Genomic DNA, 19,302 nt, shown 5'->3' on the forward strand with positions numbered 1-19,302 from the left:
CACACACACACACACACACACACAATGTGCAATTTAGAATCAGAAATGAATCTGACATACATGTTATTTGGACTGTGGGAGGAAGCGTGAGCAGCACGAGCAGAACATGCAAACTCCACTCAGAAAGATTCCTGCTTGGATTTGAACCAGGAACCTACTTGCAAGGAGGCAACAGCAAGATGGTTCCTGGAAACTCTAGATATAAATCACATCAACATTTGATTTACAGTATGTTGCTGTATATTAGCCTCATCTGCTAAAAAACAACTGGATAGGTGGTATGTGGTAAAGGAGGAACTTAGCAGATCAATATTCTGCTGCACTTATTGTTTGGATAGGTTTAGACACCAGGTTATCTAAACTTATTTAGACTAGTAGTAGCAAATTTACCAGATCACTTACCTGCCAAAGCCGCTAAATTCAGAATAAAAGAAAACAAACATAGCAGTGCCAATGAACAATAATACTTTGTTTTTACAAACAATATATAGCAGATGCTTTTTATCCAAACTTACAGCAACTTACAGAGGAGTACAACTATAATACATCTTAATTGTAATGAGCCATAAAACACCTTATCTGTAGGTCATGAAGGTTCTAAACACAAAACTACAAAGGCTGTCAGAAGTTACGCGATAGACAGGAATGGAGATGCTTCATTTCAGCACTTTAAAAATGAATCTGCCCAATATTCAAATGCAGCCTGAATAATAATGTAAATGTAACACCTGACCACAAAAATGAACATGTGAAATGTGGATGATTTATAATTCAGAGGAGAGAAATAAAATGGTATGTGATGGCTGGATGGTGACAAGTTATACTATTACAGGGTCACATATAACAGCTGATTATTCATTAGCTGTTATATCAAAATCTCAATTGTAATCAATGCAGCATGAACAAGTGATCCATCATAGATAGATCAACACGTTTTAGATTCAGAAATGTAAAACGTAAGCTTGGGAGCAATTTATGAAGAAGAACGTTCACGTTTCTCCATGTTTAAAATAATGAAGATTCACAGAAACAATATATATTAAAGAGACTGAAATTATTGGCTACATTTGTTGAATGTACTTAGTTACATTCATCTTAAAGAATAAAAGCCATTTTGTCCTTTTAGAAAACTCATCCAATCTACCCATGAATCAAAGACATAAAAAGTTATATTTGCATCCGTTATTGTGACCTCATTTTGATGATAGATAAAGAAGTATCTATGTTCATATGTAAATGGACCAATAGTAATGTTTTGTAATGAGTGGATTTCTAAGCAGAGCTGCATGTTCCCAAGGTGATCTGTCGTGTTTCAGATTGCACGTCATGTCTGATGAACTTGCTTGCTTTTCAAAGGCTTTTGTGTTACAATATTTTATTCATTTTTATTCTTTATGCTAATGCAGGAGTTCAATCGCTGGCCCTCCATGCTACATTAGTTTGGAAAGCTGTTGAAAATTTTATCAAAAGTTTGGTTTTTCCCATAAATCAAGGCCAACAAATAATGCCATTTTTCCAAGTAATTGAAAGCAGCAGAGAGTTTTATTTATTTTTCTTATTTATTTATTTTTTTAAACCCTTGCCTGTATAACATTTCCTGTCTGTACTGTGAACCGCCTGAGGCAACATTGTGGCAAAAGTGGTGAAACTAAGTTAGGGTAATTCATCACATTAATACTGAACATAGATTTTGCAAATTTAATTTTAAAATGAAAAACATACTTTAAAAAAACTGCATTTAATTATGATTCTCTACAGCACTGCTAAAAGGATGTAGGGCTCGTTTCACATTATTTATTGCCATATAGTACCAATACTTTTGAAATATGAAGAAAGCTTTTTAACACTGATGGGCTTGTTTCTGATAGGATATTCACTTTTTTTTTTTTTAATCCATCTAAAATCCGAATCCAAGTATATACAGAGAATGAAAACTGATTATTATCCATTGTGGCAGGGAACCCTAAGCTATTACCTGTACTTAGCCTCCCCTGAAATGTAACTACTTGGGTTGACGCAGACCACATCTATTTTCTGTGACGACTTCTTTGTTTTCAGGTTGGATAAAAAGAAAACTAGTCACTCATTGGCGAAATAGGGAGATTGGAACTTTATATTGGTGGATATTGCTGTCGCTTGGGATTACCACGTCAATCACCACTGCTCTCTTCTGGAGTTTGTCAACCGCCACAACCAACCAGTTGGTTAGCCATCACCAATTTATGGGTCTGGATCTCGGAGTCCCACGGGTTCTTTGCTCTCTCTCTCTCTCTCACCACCACTGGTGAACGTATCTCCCACCTTGACTTTGGGACTTCCAACCCATTCTCAGGGAGATGTTCTTGGTACCTGGTTGTGTCATTCCATTAATACTTTACCTGCTAGGATCTTATGTCCCGCTATTATGTGTTGGGTTGTCTTAGAGGCATCTTTACACAGTGTGCAGCTAGTTTCTTGTCTGACATGGTAGACCCTGCCTTCTATCGCTCCTGTACTCAAGGCCTGATCTTTAGTTTCTACTATTATATGTAAATACAGTAGAAACAAATTATAAAACACAAGTGAAACTGTCTATTACATACTGTTGCCTTCTGCACTAAAGTCATAAACTGCTCTAAAGTCACATGTATCCACAGTCTGAAAAAGGCATGATGTACATAAGTTATCACCATGCACCACGCTTGTCCTGCTGCAATAACTGTCTACACGGTTTACACCATTGACAACAGAAACTTTACATCACTATGCAATTGTGTACACACTCTCTTGTATATGTTATTGTTTTTACTTTGTCTACTTTTGAATTCTTTTTTTTTTTTACCAGAGATTCTGAACTACATGTTATTGTGATATTGTTCTAAACATTGTTTTACAATGACAATTAAAGTCTATTCTATTCAATTATATTCTACACGTGGGTTTTTGTGCATATGCACCAATTATGCATTTACTTTCCAGGTGATAAACTCAACTGATGGCATCACACTATATCATGACGGCTGTACTGCACCACAGTTTCTCACATTTATGACCGTCTGTGATAATTAGGGGTAGTTGTGACTGGACAGCAGAAGTCGGCCCACACAGATGTACTGAGAGCTGCCAGTGGTGTTGCAGACTGGTAAAAATCAATGAATGTTGTCTCTCTTTAACCACAGGTTGTTGCTGTCAGATGCAGAGCCTCCATGTGGGACATCACAGTCAAGCAAAATTGAGCTGTTCCCACTCTTTCAGCCCTTAGCACAGCATCTGTATTTGAAATTATTAGGTATCATTGATTGTCATTTTATTTGGGACTGAACTGCTAATTAAATACTTCCCTAGAGGGCTAAAATTCCAGATGGTAACGACTGCTGGACCAAAGTAAGAAAGCCTTAATTCCCTTCCCCTGTGAGTCATTTCATTGTTGTGACACATTCGTTCACATTAAGACAACAATTGGTGTCATTTGTTTTTCCTGCAATAACTAATACAATCTTTTTAAAATAAAAAATGACTGCAAACAGTCGCTGGATTTATAATTTACAAGTGCTGCCTGAAATGAGGCACAGACATTTGTTTTGTTATTTACTTAACGGAAGAATTTAAATGTCATTGAGACACATTTTCCTCATCTTTTTAAAAGTCAAAAACATCACACCAGTTTGTGATAATACCACAGCATTCAAAAGCAATAATGCATTCTTTTTTTATGTTCTATTGGACGAGTCGGTGGTTAAGAGTTCAGCTTAAAGCTCTGTCAGAATTTAGCTTCTTTAACCCTGCTTCAGACAGCTGGATACCAGATCATACACAATGTCTTTCCTGCAGGGAGTACGAGGTGCAAGGTCAGTCAACAAAGCAAACATCCCAACTTCTATCTGAAATTGCTGTTAAGGCCCAAAACATGTTGAAAGCCCCTTCGGATGCGTGCTGCTGTCCAAGACTCTGTGCCCACAGGCCTATGTTTTAAAGAGGGATGTGACCTTCATTCTGAAAACTCAACACAATGGCATTACACTCACAGATAGATGTTATTCAGCATTGTCATTAAGGAGGGGAAATCATTCCTCACAGTACAAAAGCATACAGTAAGAACTAGTGAAGCAATAAAAATGCTATTTTGTGTGTCGTGTGTAATCACACAGTGGGGGGCTCTGTTTTGTAGTGACTCACCTGTCAGCTGGGGATAAACACTTGGTGCGGACAAAGAATCATTACATCTGAGGTTTAAAGTTAAGGTTAGAGCTGTCCATGCGGCGCTTGTTTATTCTAAGTCTGGAACCAAAGCGTTACAAATCAGTGTTCTTGAGGGACAAGTACAATAGCAGGTGTATGTGTCCCTCTGTGCATAACAACCAAACAGCTTCACTCTGGTCACATAAAAACAAGGTACAATGGTTAATAAACCAGCTCGACATCCTTAAATAAATATCTTTAGCACATTGTATTAACAAATTCATTATTTAGATTTGTACCCACAGCTCAATAAAACAGCTAAAGGTTGGACCAAAAATAAACTGGTAAGTTCACAACTTTACCTTTCAGCTAAGCCTTATTCCCACCCCGAAAGACAGCTACAGCATCTGCTTCACTTTACGTGTGGCAGATAAGAGTATGTGGTAGATAAGAATTTAAAACAAAATTAAAAATAATTTCATTTTTCAGAAAACATAATTTCATTCCTTTTCAGAGTTGTCATAAAACATAAGTTCATTGTTATTTCTGCTAAGTTGCCCCGGTTATTACTGTAAAGAATATACATTCAGAGTGTAAGTGTTTGGGTTAATTGTAATGCCTCAGGGCTCCAGTAGGGGCAATAGCGCTCCTCTTCCTCATTCAATACAGACGAGTGAAGGCGAGAGCTGTGTTTCTCTTCATACCTCTTCCCTTACTATTTTCCCCTGTTTAAGGGCACAACACCTGCACTCCCAGGGTACAATTAGGCACACCGCATTATAAGGCGCAATATCAATGAACGGGTCTATTTTCACACATGAAGCTCACGGGTTATAAGGCACATGATAAAACGTATATATATATAGCGAAACAAAACAGTCATGTAAGTCAAACTTTATTCAACTCATTCACAATAACTCAGAATGTTGTTCAGTTGTAACTAATATGTTACAACTGAACAATAAAATAACAATAAAAATATGCTCACATTTTAAATCATTCGTCTTCCCCGAATCCACAAATAAAAAGTGGCGGAGGTCAGCGTAGTACTATGTACTGTTGGTTCATCGTTGTCAGCGATAGCGGACGCCTGAAGTTAGTGTGTTGTATTCTAACATTTGATTAAAATTGGATTATGATATAGATTTGAAATGGGGTTTAGGCTAAAAACCTAACATTGGCTTAACATCCAATTATAGCAGGGTTTCCCAATCCTGGTCGTTGGGGCCCCCCTATCCTGCATGTCTTAGATGCTACCCTGCTTCAGCACACCGTGATACAAGTAACTGTGTCATCAACAGAGTTGTGCAGGCCTTGATGACAAGCTAATGAGGACTGTTAATTAGAATCAGGTGTGTTGAAGCCAGGAAACATCTAAAACATGCAGGAAATGGCCGCCCGAGGACCAGGATTGGGAAACATTAAAGGTAACATGTACTAAATGTTGAATGATGGTTGCTTGCTAGCACTACGTAATTAGTTGTCTAACGTTGTTTGATGTTGCAACCGTATCTAACCAATGTGCGACTTTAATACAACATCCGTGTCAGCTGGGAAGGGTCCGACCATCAATCAAGCGGAGAGGCTTTGTCACGCACCAACGTCGCACTAAAACATTTTGACAGATTTTTGAGCACAGTGTACCACATAAAATTGGTTCCAGGTCAGTAAGCACAACAAGAATTGATATATAAGGCGCACTGACAATTTTTGAGAAAAATAAAAGGATTTTAAGTGCGCCTTATAGTGATATATACAGTACTTAAACTTCTCCACTTGAGCACCTTGGTCTGGGAACTCTAAGGCGTGATTTATTCGTGTACGCTGAACGAATTGTGTACATCCATGTGTACATCCATCCATAAGGAGGAACCCTTTGCAGTAACATTTTTTATAGCATTTTTTTAGAATAGAAAACTCCTTTATGTAGAAAGATTGATGCATTATTGGTAAAAATGTGTTGTTACACAACATTGATCAGGTCCAGTTCACATAAGATACATTTAGTTTGGTCAGCCGCTATGTCTGAGCTACATAAAAGAAGGAAAACAAAAAGGAAGCTCAGGACGGCGAGCGACAGCACTGCCAAAAATGACCCACAGCATAATTTAGCATTTATTGATGTAATTGCAGCGTGACAAAAACAACAATGATATGCGTATACTGTATGTAATGCCAACAATGACGAAGGTCCCATACAGGCTAGGGGTGTATTTGAAACATACTGGTAATCATACTTAACCTTCTGCAAATGAGGACCATGGCTGGAAACTCAAAAGGGATTATTTTTATCCCGACTGTCTTTGATCAGCCCCTCATCTTGTCCAAAAGCAAAGATACAATGGAAAACTGACAGAATTCTGAGAATAATCTAACATTCTTTCAACATTTGCACATGGCCAATTCCTACACTTGCAAATATAATGCTGTATGTGTCTTTTTTCCAGTGGATATAAGAGAAGGGTTATAATGGTGTTATTTCCGAAGTCTTTCAGTGAGTCACATCTGCCAGCTACAAAACCTATTTATAAAGGTGCTAATTATCTGAATGGACTATATTCATACTTGCTTTATGTATTAGCTGAATGGACTTAAGTGGGTAGTTGGGTTTTTTCTGCTGTATTTGTATGTTGAGCTTTGCAAATAAAATAACTGGACTTAAAATGGGATGAAGGGGGGGCAGATATTGCAGAGGAAGATCTAATCTGGATGGATGACAGGCAACCGTCTCAACTATTCCGGATGATGGACGGCTAATTTTCTTTTAGTATCTCGATGATTAATCCCCCTGCAGTGTAGTTCTTTATCTTTAACTGCCATGCAGCAGGCATGTTGATGTTGACTAAAGGTGATGCTTATTCACATTAGTGTTGAAGTCCCTCTTTGACACCATCAAGAAAACTTTATCCTGAAAGAAGGTGTGGCGACAATCCAGCATGCTCATATAAAATAAATGCCATTAAGAGGAGTTAGGTTTTCCAACTGTCACTGCTATATATATTTATTGCGAGAGGCATTAGCATGAAGGCCTGTGGGGTTTGGTTTAGCACTGGCTCATAGCCGATCAAGTCATTCCAGGGAAACTTGGCTCTTCATTTTACGTTGAGTAATTCAAGGAAGAAATAACTACATTGGCATAACATAAAATTATTTAAAAAAATGAAGATTTTTGCAACATTTTACATCCAATTTAAAAAAAAAAGTACTGATATTGTTATAAAAGTTGGTATACATCACTCGGATGTTTTTTCATTTTTAATTAAGATGATCAATTATAATAATAATACCATTGGACGTGTCAGAAAAAAAAACAGTATATGTGGAAACAAATCTGATAAATACATCCTTTCTTGATTCGTGCTTTTTCACTCTGTAGGCAGCACCTGTAGAGAGTATCAACTTTTCAGATGATGAATCACAGCAGCGCTTTAAAGTAGGTCATCATGTCACACACTTCATTAAAAAGTGCTATGCATGCACATCACAGTGTCTCCTGAAAACGTGTTCAAATATAACACATTTTCAAAAACAAGTAAAGGTTTTAAAACATGAGTATCAAAAATAGTGGGAACAATTCTTATCATTTCTTCAAACTATTATCCATCCGCAATACAATGAACTGCCTTACTGTGTGTGTGTGTGTGTGTGTGTGGGGGGGGGGGTGATGTGTGTGTAAAATAAAAAATATGAAAAGAAAAATATAGATCCCTGAACACAGACAGCTTTTTGATGATGTGTCAGTGTGTGAAATACCAGCGTAGGTTCAGTCTGTAAAGAAGATGTGTGCCTTGAAATCAAACCAGGTTACATTTTTGTAAGACTGGCAAAGTAGCTTTGTTTCTAAATCAAACTATGTCATTTTTGTGCCTACAGCAATGGAATTTTGATAGCTTTGCCTCACAAGATAGTGCGCAGGAATTAAACTTTGGTAGGATGAGGTGTTAGGGGGGTCAGGACAGGACGATATTGTCAACAGACATGGTCTGAGGTAAAACTCGAACAAGGATCTTCAGGATTAAGGTCCCAGGTGGACCCCGGTTGATCAGTAGACAATCCTCTTAGTGGCTGAACTTATAACATTTATCTGCTTCTTCTGAGAGATTGTATACATTTCTCATTCATTTGACACTGCTTAGATTGTGTAGATGGTACGGAATAATTTTTTTATATTTTAAACTGGCCACACACTCCACCTCGATTCTTTATTCCAGTTGTGGGGAGGGTTTAGAATTTAAATTCATATTACAAAAAACAAATTCTATTATGCAAATGCCGCACACTTAAACAGCAGGTTAATTAGATGAGGTCACATCTCGAGAATTGCTACTTAGAGCTGTAAATTACATATTTCTTTCAAATCTGTCACTTTTTCATGGCTGATTAACACAATGATTACATGTTTGAATTTGAAAAAAAAGGCTAGATACCGCTATACTTTTGGGAGACAGTTCCTATAATTTAGCAAATGAATCATGAGAAAGAGAATTATATCGGAATGAAAACGTACATACATGGGTAATGCTGTAATGTGAGAATCATCACAGGCACTGCATTTTTGTCTGCTGCTTGTTGATGGAAATCTCTAAGGAGAAAAACAATACTGCAGAGCGGATAATGGTTGCTCCTAACAGAATGCACAGTGTGTGGGAGTGTGGTTAAGCAGCTTGGCATAAGAGGTGCTACATAGGCCAGTTTCAGTACAAAGACAAAACCTGTGCAGGACTGTGTTGATTTATGCCTGCAAACAAGGTGTGAATGATAATTTTGACCAGTTAACAGCTAAACCTTTTTTCCTAGTATGCTTTGATAATGAGCTAAAACCAAGTGCAGCATATAGAAAAGGAGGTGTTACTTGTCTATGGATCTAATTAATGGAAAACTAATGGTTTCCAAAATTATATCAAAATTAAATACAAGACTGTAGCAGGGCTAGTGCTACAGGGGCCGACCGACAGTACAGAGGACACAGGGTTTTGTGCAGGAACCGGTTTACTCACTCCTTCACTGCAGACACACATACACCAGCACCTTCAGCCAGCAGACCTCTTGCTGCTGTGCAGCCACGCCTTATGAAGCAGGCAGGGTGGAGAGGTTGATGGGGCCCACCTGTGCCCAATCACCTGAGTGGCTGCACCTCCACCCTGCCACAAAGACACTGACAACTGTCATTAAAAGACAGCACTGAAAACTGAAGCCTTGAAACTGCTACAACTACTACTCTTAAACTCGAAGGAAAATAGTTTAATTCGGAATTATTTGATTTGGAATAATTAATTCCGAATTAAAAAACACCATGTAACCGTGGCCAGTGTAAAAGCTAAGTTAAGTAACAGGGTTAAATTGATCGGATGAGCTTCAGTGTGTGGTTTCATTGGAACAGCAGAGCAATCCAGTTTGGTAACCACTATATTGTTATAAAATAGTCTAAGGAGTTAGAAAATTATGAAAATTGCATATCATATCATAGGTTTTGGGTATATTGTAATCATAATCTTCATTTTAATTAGTCAATGTGAGCTTCTCTCTTTCAACTTTTGATACTGAAACGCATGTGATTGTACGGTTTTCCATTCAGAGCTGGGATTTACCAGCTCAGATCGGATCTCGTAAATTATATGTACTCCAGCAAACAGTGTGAAAGGTCCGTTCTGTTCTCGAATTGAATCCCTTGCATTTTGGAATTTTGCCTTACAGTGTTGTGTTTATTAGTTAAAACTGAACTTTTTATAAAAAACAAAAGCATAGGAATACCAAAGGAACCTATTAGCCGTAGTGTCCCTGGTTCTCTCCTCTTGCCAGCCAGAGCTCCGTTTACCTTAAAATGGTTTCTTTACAGGTGTCAGATTGGGATACGTGCTGGACTTGAACCGCACAGCGGAATATTTTCTCTTTCACAGGAAAGTTGTTGGCCTCTGGCCTGCTTCCCAACTCCTTGAAAAAGTGCTGAGAGCTGCATGAGGAGAGCCAGGCGAGGCTGCAGAGCCATCTGGAGGAGTTGTTTGGTTTCATACTGCTAAGACTCTGCTGGACATTAATTACAATATTTCCAGAAACTATTTGACTCCTGGGTCCACACATTTTGAAAGTATCTTAATCAAGTTTGTCTGCTTTAAAAAAAATCTTTTATACAGTTTAGTCTGTCCTTCTTACAATGATGACATCCAGGGCTTTCTTGATGACAAAACACTTCAGTTTTAGTTGATAGCCTCCGGTCTATTCGACCCCCATTTATTACACGTACATTCAGATTGATGAACAGAACTCGACCCCCTAAAGATGGAAGCAAAGGAGGAGATGGACCTTTAAGATTGGCAGCAGACTTGGTGAGCAAGGGACATCGAAGGCAAGTTAGAGATAAGTACCTCTCACTCCTTAAATAGACCTATGAACGAGATAGTGAAATTGTAATATTCCATGCAGAGGAGAGAAAGCTGGCATACAACTCTGCTCAACATGTCTGCTTGAACTAGCTCCCATGAGGTCACCTCATTTATAGAAAGAGATAAAATATGTTTCAAGAGCAAGACTTCTACTAACTATAAAATAGCTTCAGATAATGTTTCCTGAACTGAACTTTACAAATGGTAGGCTACTTATCTACAGACTGTGCATCACAGTCACAGTCAAATGTGCTGTTGGTTTTATCATTAGCTTCAAAGTTTATTGTAAAGAAATAACTGGCATACATTACGTGATCTTTTCCATCTTTTATAGAATGTATCTTGGTTGATGATGCTTAGTGCAATTTCCTACTGTTTTACTTGTGTAAAAAGGAAACAAAGTACAGTAAACTTGTGTGATATAAAGTGTTTTTTTCTTTGTAAACATTTATCTTTTTGAAAGTTTCTTTTTTATGACTTAGGGAGCCACAGAAAAACATTGAGACAAGTTTTACCAAGTTTTATCAGGAGGGTCATTGCACTGAAAATGTCAGTGAGGATAGCAAGCAAATGGTATCTATTTTTTACTGGTCCCATAATTCAGAAATGGAAATTGTCATGTCAATCTTTTTTATGAATGTGTCTTAGGTGCCTCATGAACACAGTGGAAGTAACAGCCAGCCCATGAGTTTATATTCTCCACGCTTGTAGCTCGGGACATTGGTAAAGGTTGTGATGTCACAACAATACAGTCATTGCCTCCAGCCATGCCCAGAACACGCCCTTAGGAAGCTTTATTATGACTGCACAGCCTTCCAAATGGGAAAATGTTCCTGACAAGAATGTTCATGATATCACAGAGTAATGTATGATTAACCATCAACATGCTAATGAGTGTACATTGTGTTTCCGTCCTCCCATTTTTTTCTGGTTCAAGCATGGGGTTGGCCTCAACAATTCTATTGCTTACTGAGGTATCTGTATATACAGACAAGAAATGTGGGTAGATATTGAGAAATCTTATAGCATTGCACATATCATCATAAAGCTCCAAAACCTGGAGGATCCAGGCCTAAAATAAAATATGCAAAGTTTGGAGGCGGAGCTTGAAAGGTGAGTCAGGGATGTCTGAGAAACACATCAAACCTTTAAACAACTTGCATCACAAAGTATGCAAGTATGCCAGTGTTTATGTTAAAAGCTGTGAATAAATTCTATGTATTATCTTAAACATTGCAGGTGTTCTGAAAGATATTCGGATCAGTGCAATTCCAAACAGGTTGGTGTTCCATGTAAAATATCAGGGAAAAACAAAAAACAAACCTCATATTGTATTCACACTGGAACAGTATAACATTTTACAGTTTAATATATTCATATATGGCTTCTTTGTATGGTAGAATTAAACCACATTCATTTGTGAATGACATGAGCTGTTTTCGTAGTGATTTCTTGGAGCGTTCCTGAGCCCATGCAATGATTTCCTATAATGCAGTGCCCCCAGTGGGACCAAATATCATGGGTTTCTAATATCAATAGTTTGGCTTTTTCCCAAATGCACAGAGATTTCTTCCGATTCTCAGAATCATTTGATGATTGAGGATATTATACAATTTTACAGTGAGGAGCAGCACTAACATTTTAGTTAGTTTTCTGCAGACTAGTAACCCTCTGCCAATCTTTACTTCTTAGAAGCTCTGCTCCTCAAAGGTTTGGGTCCTGCCAGGCATGGAAGCGCAATGATCCGGCTGTGCTGCGGTTTGGTGCCATCCTCACTGTAACCTTGGGTTCCACTGAGCATGTTTCAGAAGCTGAGTGATTCTGAGTGTTGCCTGCCTGGCTGGATTAATGATATTACAAGTTTACTCAAAGTTTCAAGATCATGAGAGACTCAGATGGTATTCTGTTCGTTTAAAGACATATTTGTTCCCACATCTTCTCATTTCTGACTGTATCCTCATAGAAAAGAATTCTAAAATCAACCCCTCCTCGTAGATGGTTCTGTTCTCTTGGAAGTCTCTTCTGAAACCCTCTGAATTGTATACTTCCACATCGATGGGTTAAAGTAAAGTCAATTTAAGAGTAAGGGCATAATGGTGTTTTTTTCACATATATCAGTACATCCAGCTTAATTTGGTTTTTGTGAAAATAAGGAAAATACACTTGCTGAGCTTTTTGGTGGGACCTACTAGCGTAGCCGCAATTCACAACGGCTGACGCGGTGCAGTCAGACGTACTGCCTCCAGTCCTGATGCGACCTAGAGATTAAGGCCACGTTTACACATAGTATTTACAGAAACTGATATTTCCCCTTGTACGTTTTGAAAAATACCATCATTTACACAAACCTGCATGAATACGCTGTTAAGGTGATATGAGCAGCCAAACCTACAGGGGGCAGTGTAACGAGAAGCATAAAGTCATGCTAGCCAATTGGAATCCTGGAAAAAAACATCAACAAATGACACGAATAACTTCCAGTTACTCCATAACTTCCACACACATGACGCTGGTGACGTTTCTGTCGCATAATGTGACGTTCTGAAGCCTAAATGTCCGTTTCCCTCTGTTTACAAGCAAACGTGAAGACTGAGTTTTGGCAAATCTCCACTTTGGCCGGAGTTTTCAGAAATGATAGTTTTTGGTGACTTTGAGCTTCGTTTTCGTGTAATCGAACGGCCAAAACGCATGAAAACGTTTTTGCTACGTGTAAACGGGGCCAAAAGTAAAGGCATCTTCCCAGCCACGGCAACAGAAACTGCTACAGGAGAACCTTCCTGCCCAAAGCAATAAATATCTGTAGTGACTCTGAAGAAACCTAATTAACTACAGTTACCGCAACATATCATTTCACTTCTATGATTAATAAAGTACTTTTTGAATTAAATTGAACAATGGATGGCCAAAACGCATGAAAACACCACCATGCTACGTGTCAACAGGGCCTAAATGTCCATTTTATACCCAATCGTGTCACTGACCTGTTGCCAATTAACCCAACTAGTTTCAAGATGTTCCTCCAGGTGTTTCTTTTCAAAACCACTCACCCTTCTTTAGATGTGTTGCTGTCATCGAAATGCCTTGTTTTTAACATTTAACACTTTGGCCACATTCTGAGGAGCTATTAGCTGTTAGCTCCTAATCAGGATCCTTCCCTCATTCATAAAACTGAGAGCGTGATAATTCTGTGTAGGACTACAAGTAAGACATGCAACTACTGAGAAGTATTTCTTAAACACACATGCAAAAACAACATTTAAAAAAAAAAAGAAAAAGTAAGAGTTTTTCTCTTGCATGTTGCACTTTAAACAACTTTGTGGCTATTTAGTAATTTGGAGGTTTACCAAACCCTTGCTGGAAACCAGGTAACCCTTTTAACTCCTCTGCCGTGTTGACTGTGAATAAAAATGTCTTCCGTGGATTAGACTGGGAAAAGCAGAGGAAAACATTATCAGTCTTTCTCTGTCCCTCATTTGCATTATAATAACAGCCCACTTTTCTTTTGGCAGCAGTTTGCATACATTTGACATCCCTGCCAACAATGCATTCTGCAACATGAAAATCTCTATTTACTAAAGAGAAAACAAATCTGATTATATTTATACCTATAACTACGGTATATAGGTGAAGATAACGGGAACATTTCAGGTAACTAAGCATTAAGAAGAACAAATATGTGTACATTATGGTGATTAGTACTGTTGCCTCACAGACAGAAATGTTCCTGGTACAAGTCAAGACTGGGGCCTGTGAGGAGTTTATATACGTGGGAGGCCCATTTGTGATTCTAAATTGACCTCAGGAGTGACCATGTGTGGTTGTTTATGTGCACCTGTGATCGACTGGCGACCTTTCTATGGTGTACCCCGTCCTTGGCCTGAAGAACGCCAGAATAGAGTCCAACAGATCCCTGTGACAGCACTGGGGACTGTTCTGATTATACTAAGGCCACATTTACACATAGCCGGGTATTTACAAAAACGGATATTTCCCCCTCTACGTTTTGAAAAATACCATAATTTACACAAACCCGCATAAATACGCTGTTAACGTGTTATGAGCAGCCAAACCTACAGGGGGCAGTGTAACGAGAAGCATAAAGTCATGCTAGCCAATCAGAATCCTGGAAAAAAACATCAACAGATGACACGAGTAACTTCCAGTTACTTCCAAGATGGAACGAGAGTCTTTTATTTGGAGTTACAGAGAAATGGAGTTACTTTTAAGTGTGACGTTAGAATATGAAACAAGTAAAATACAAGAAAATATTGACGGTGGCCAAACAAATTGTAGACACAGGTCGCACACATGACGCTGGTGACGTTTCTGTCGCATAATGTGACGTTCTGAAGCCTAAATGTCCGTTTCTCTCTGTTTACAAGCAAACGTGAAGACAGAGTTTTTGCAAATCTCCACTTTGGCCGGAGTTTTCAGAAACGATCGTTTTTGGTGACTTTGAGCTCCGTTTTCGTGTAAACGAACAGCCAAAACACATGAAAACGTTTTTGCTACGTGTAAACGGGGCCTAAAACTAAAGGCATCTTCCGAGCCACGGCAACAGAAACTGCTACAGGAGAACCTTCCTGCCCAAAGCAATAAATATCTGTAGTGACTCTGAAGAAACCTAATTAACTACAGTTACCGCAACATATCATTTCACTTCTATGATTAATAAAGTACTTTTTGAATTAAATTGAACAATGGATAAATCCATCCAGCCATGGATGAATGAAGGTAGTATAAATAATTTTCAATTTACAAAAACTGATATATCGTATTCCTCACCCAGCCCCAATCTCCCAAAATTGGCATTTGATACATAGAAGTGATGGGAAAACAGAGATGTAGAAAATAATCACAGGCAAGGCAATCCAAGAAGCAATGATTGCCTGATGTGTGATGGGACCATAATGAATTGATATTTATGTTTTGTCTTGTTTTATTTTTTTTTCAGAATTGCTTTAGCTTGATTTTATGCTGTGTCGAGTCGTGTTGAGAATAAGGCAATTATTCTTTTTAAATACCAAGCTTGATTGCTATAGCTTGAAATTCCTTCAAGCTGTTTTTTTTCTTTTCTGCTATGATTCTGTTATTATTGAAAAAATAGACCACATTTTTACACAGCTATACTTATGAGGTTAGAACAGTGGCCTAAAATAATAGTTTGTGAGCTGGGAGAGGATTTTTGCATTTTTGAAGTCAAACTAGGTTTTAATGTAACACTTGCAACAAAGTTCTGATAGTTTGGATGGATTAAGTGTTTTCAGCATAAATCACTCACATTATAACAGTGTTTTAGTCCTCACAGCCAACCACGCAGCGCCATTATCTGTGTAATGTTACATGTTGAAAATTATACCTTCAAATGCTGAGAATGTTAATTTCCGCCTCTAAATAAAGGCCTACTTTAATGCATGATTTAAAAACATATGTTTCAGAGTAAAAAAGTCACAATTTAAAGCAAATAACTATCACAGGAATCTACCTGAAGTATTCTGACTTCATGGCACATTATGCAGACATGTCCAGTTTCTGGCTTGATCGCACTAGAGCCCATTTCAGACATAATAAGTGTAAAATTAAATCTGTAACCAGCGATGAACGGGCCCTTGCACTAATTAGGCCCTCCAGAAAAACGCGATTACGCGATCGCATAATTCATTGCATAATCAACCAAATGGCGCAGATTACGCAGGGATAGATTTATTCCTAAAAGGGCGCATATTTCCCGCGATAATTGCATATGTCCGCGCTAAATATGCGATTATGCGGGGATTATGCGGGGCTCGCTTGATTTCACAATTCACATTTTCGCATAAAGTTTGGAAAAGGGGGAAGTGTTGTGAGGGACATGTCGGGACGCCCGGTCCTGTGAGGGACATGATCCCTCACAGAAACCGCCACCTCCCCAAACAGCAGCTCTCAACCGCGGGGGTGAGAGGAAAAAGGAGTGCCGTCTCCGCCGAGCCCCCCGCTTGCGCGGGGGGTGCGGCTGCCGGTGGACTCAGGATCCACGCTGACCGCGTACCACTGCGCACGCTGCGCACGCTCCCATCCACTTGGATCTCGAAGCTCTGGCTCGTCCCCTCACCGCGCCGGTGCGCCCGGCAATCACCCGAGCACCGAGCCGCGGGCTGGAGGGGAGAGACCAGGCGGGGACCGGCCTCCGGGCCGCCACCCCCCCTCTCCACCTGCGCTCTCCTTTTTTTTTTTTCGTCTACGACCTCAGATCAGACGAGACAGCCCGCTGAATTAAGCATATTACTAAACGGAGGACAAGAAACTAACAAGGATTCCCTCAGTACAATCAGCATTCTTTTAATCTGTGTTCTTATGTATTGAGTGTTGTATGTTTTTATCATGGACCTCGAGTCTGACTAATAAACGATGATGATGATGATGAGTAGCGGCGAGCGAAGAGGGAAGAGCTCGGCGCCGAATCCGCAACTTCCTGCATATTTTGAATATTTTGCAACTTTCCGCATATTCCACGACTTCCCGCATATTCCGCAACTTCCAGCATATTCCGCACTTTCACCGCATAAAAGCACATAAAAAACCCGCACATTTAACCGCATAATCAATGATTTTAGCCTGCATAATCAATGATTTTAGCCCGCATAATCAATTATTTTTGCCCGCGTTTTTCTGGAGGGTCTAACTAATGGCCACCGCCCTCCATAAGCATATCAGAAATTACACCACCCACGACTTTCTATGTCAAACCATTCAAAAGTTATGGCAGAAAATAGGAACTCTGAAATATCGACCAATCAGAAGAAGGGGCGGGGCTAATCCATGCCAATGAAGGTCAAGTACTAAAAACCGAGTCAGATGACACCACCTACGAGTCTTTATGTCAAACCATTCAAAAGTTATGGCAAAGTATTCTAGGGGGCACTGTTGAACCATCTTGCCCATTAATGCAAACCATGAAATATCACATTTATCGCCAGGCCTGGCTTGGCGTCTAGCGTTGCCAGAGTAAAGTAATGCGCGTCGTCGCAGGATGGAGACGCACATTTTGATGTATAATACACCTGGGTGCACGTTACGGTTCGGGCTCTGAAGTGGCTGATGAAATGGCATAAATTTCGCCAAAATGACGACGATGAATTCAAAATGGCCGACTTCCTGTTCGGTTTCGGCCATGGCACCAAGAGACTTTTCTTTAAGTTGCGACATGATACAGGTGTGTACCGATTTTCATGCATGTACGTCAAACCGTATTGTGGGGCTTGAGGCACAAAGTTTTCTAAGGGACGCTGGCATTTTGCCACCCCCATTAATGCAATTTCGCCAGGCCTGGCTTGCGTGCAAAATATGGTGACTTTTGGGGCACGTTTAGGGGGGCAAAAAGGCCCTCCTTTCGTCAGAATAAAGAATAAGAATTAAACTTTTCTTCCATGTGACTTCACGCTGGTCTCTAATTGGTTACTCAAAGCCACTCCTCCGGGCACAGCTCTCTGCGCCCGTGGCCAATCAGCATGTTTTCTGTCATTCTTCATCCAATCTGATTGATTCATGAGCTGTCAATCAAAGTCACACCCCTGACAGTGTAGACGTGCGACTGTATCTGTCACTCGCATACAAACGACAGCTACAGCTACAGTGAAGTTTTTTCCCCACACGCGAGAGACCAATGGAAACGTAGTGGGCGTGTGTGTGCTTTCAAAAACATGAGTGGTCATGGCGAGCCAAGAAAAGGCGAGTTTCGCAACGTGGAGATATTGTCATTACAGCAATCCCTGGTTTTTCGCAGGGGTTACGTTACAAAAAGAACCCGTGGTAAGTGAAATTCTTTTTACAATTATTATAGAAGGCTTCAAATTGTGGAGATCAGCACCGCCTCTCACATATTCTACCGCTCTTCTGAGCCGCTGCATCCTGACTCTGTAGCGTCTTTTTCTCCTAAAGCCCTAAAGCTGTGTTTTTTCGAGAGAAAAAAATAGTTATGGGTCGTTGTTGACGCTCTTTTTTCATTCTGGGCAAAAAGATTCTTATAAACCGACCTGCCACCATGGATTATATCTGAGAACTGTAATGAACGATTCATCAAAGTGTCCCGTTCTTCAGCTGCTGCTGAAGCTCATTGGCCGTTCTCAGCTTGTTGCTAAGCGACCAACGTTATTGACACAGGAAGTGAAGAAGCGAGGAGACTGTTTAGAATGCAGAACACGATGCACAATGCAAATCCATACAGTACCTGCTGAAATGAAGGCTAGAGGGGCATTAAATGGGAGCATTTAAATTAATGTTTTTATTTAAAGTAACTAAAAAGTTACTTTTCATTTTTGTGTTCCCTTCCCACCAGACACAACAGTCCATTTATACAGGAAAAGTGTATCTCAAAAGACACCATCATAATATCATCTCTACATCAGTGCTGAGTCATGCAAAGAGCTGGACAAATCTCCAAACTCATTCTGATGAGCAGAGAGGTTTAACTAAATGCATAAATTCTCCTTAAAGAGCTGATTCTTTAGCTTGCTCTTAAAAGTAGGTGCGGACACTGCAGATCGGACACAGTTTGGTAGGTCGTTCCACCATTGGGGAACAATGGAGGAGAAGAGTCTAGTTACTGATTTCACGCCACACTGTGGTGAAAGTGCCAGGTCTTTCACTGGCTGAGCGTAGCTGTTGAGAGGGAGTGTAGCTCTGGATGAAGGAGTGAAGGTAGATAGGAGCCGTATGGGTAATTGTTTGGTAAACCAGAAGCAGAGCTTTGCACACTGCAACTGGAAGCCAGTGCAGAGAGATTAGC

This window comes from Cololabis saira, chromosome 7 (genome assembly GCF_033807715.1).
Source record: "Cololabis saira isolate AMF1-May2022 chromosome 7, fColSai1.1, whole genome shotgun sequence".
NCBI lineage: Eukaryota > Metazoa > Chordata > Actinopteri > Beloniformes > Belonidae > Cololabis > Cololabis saira.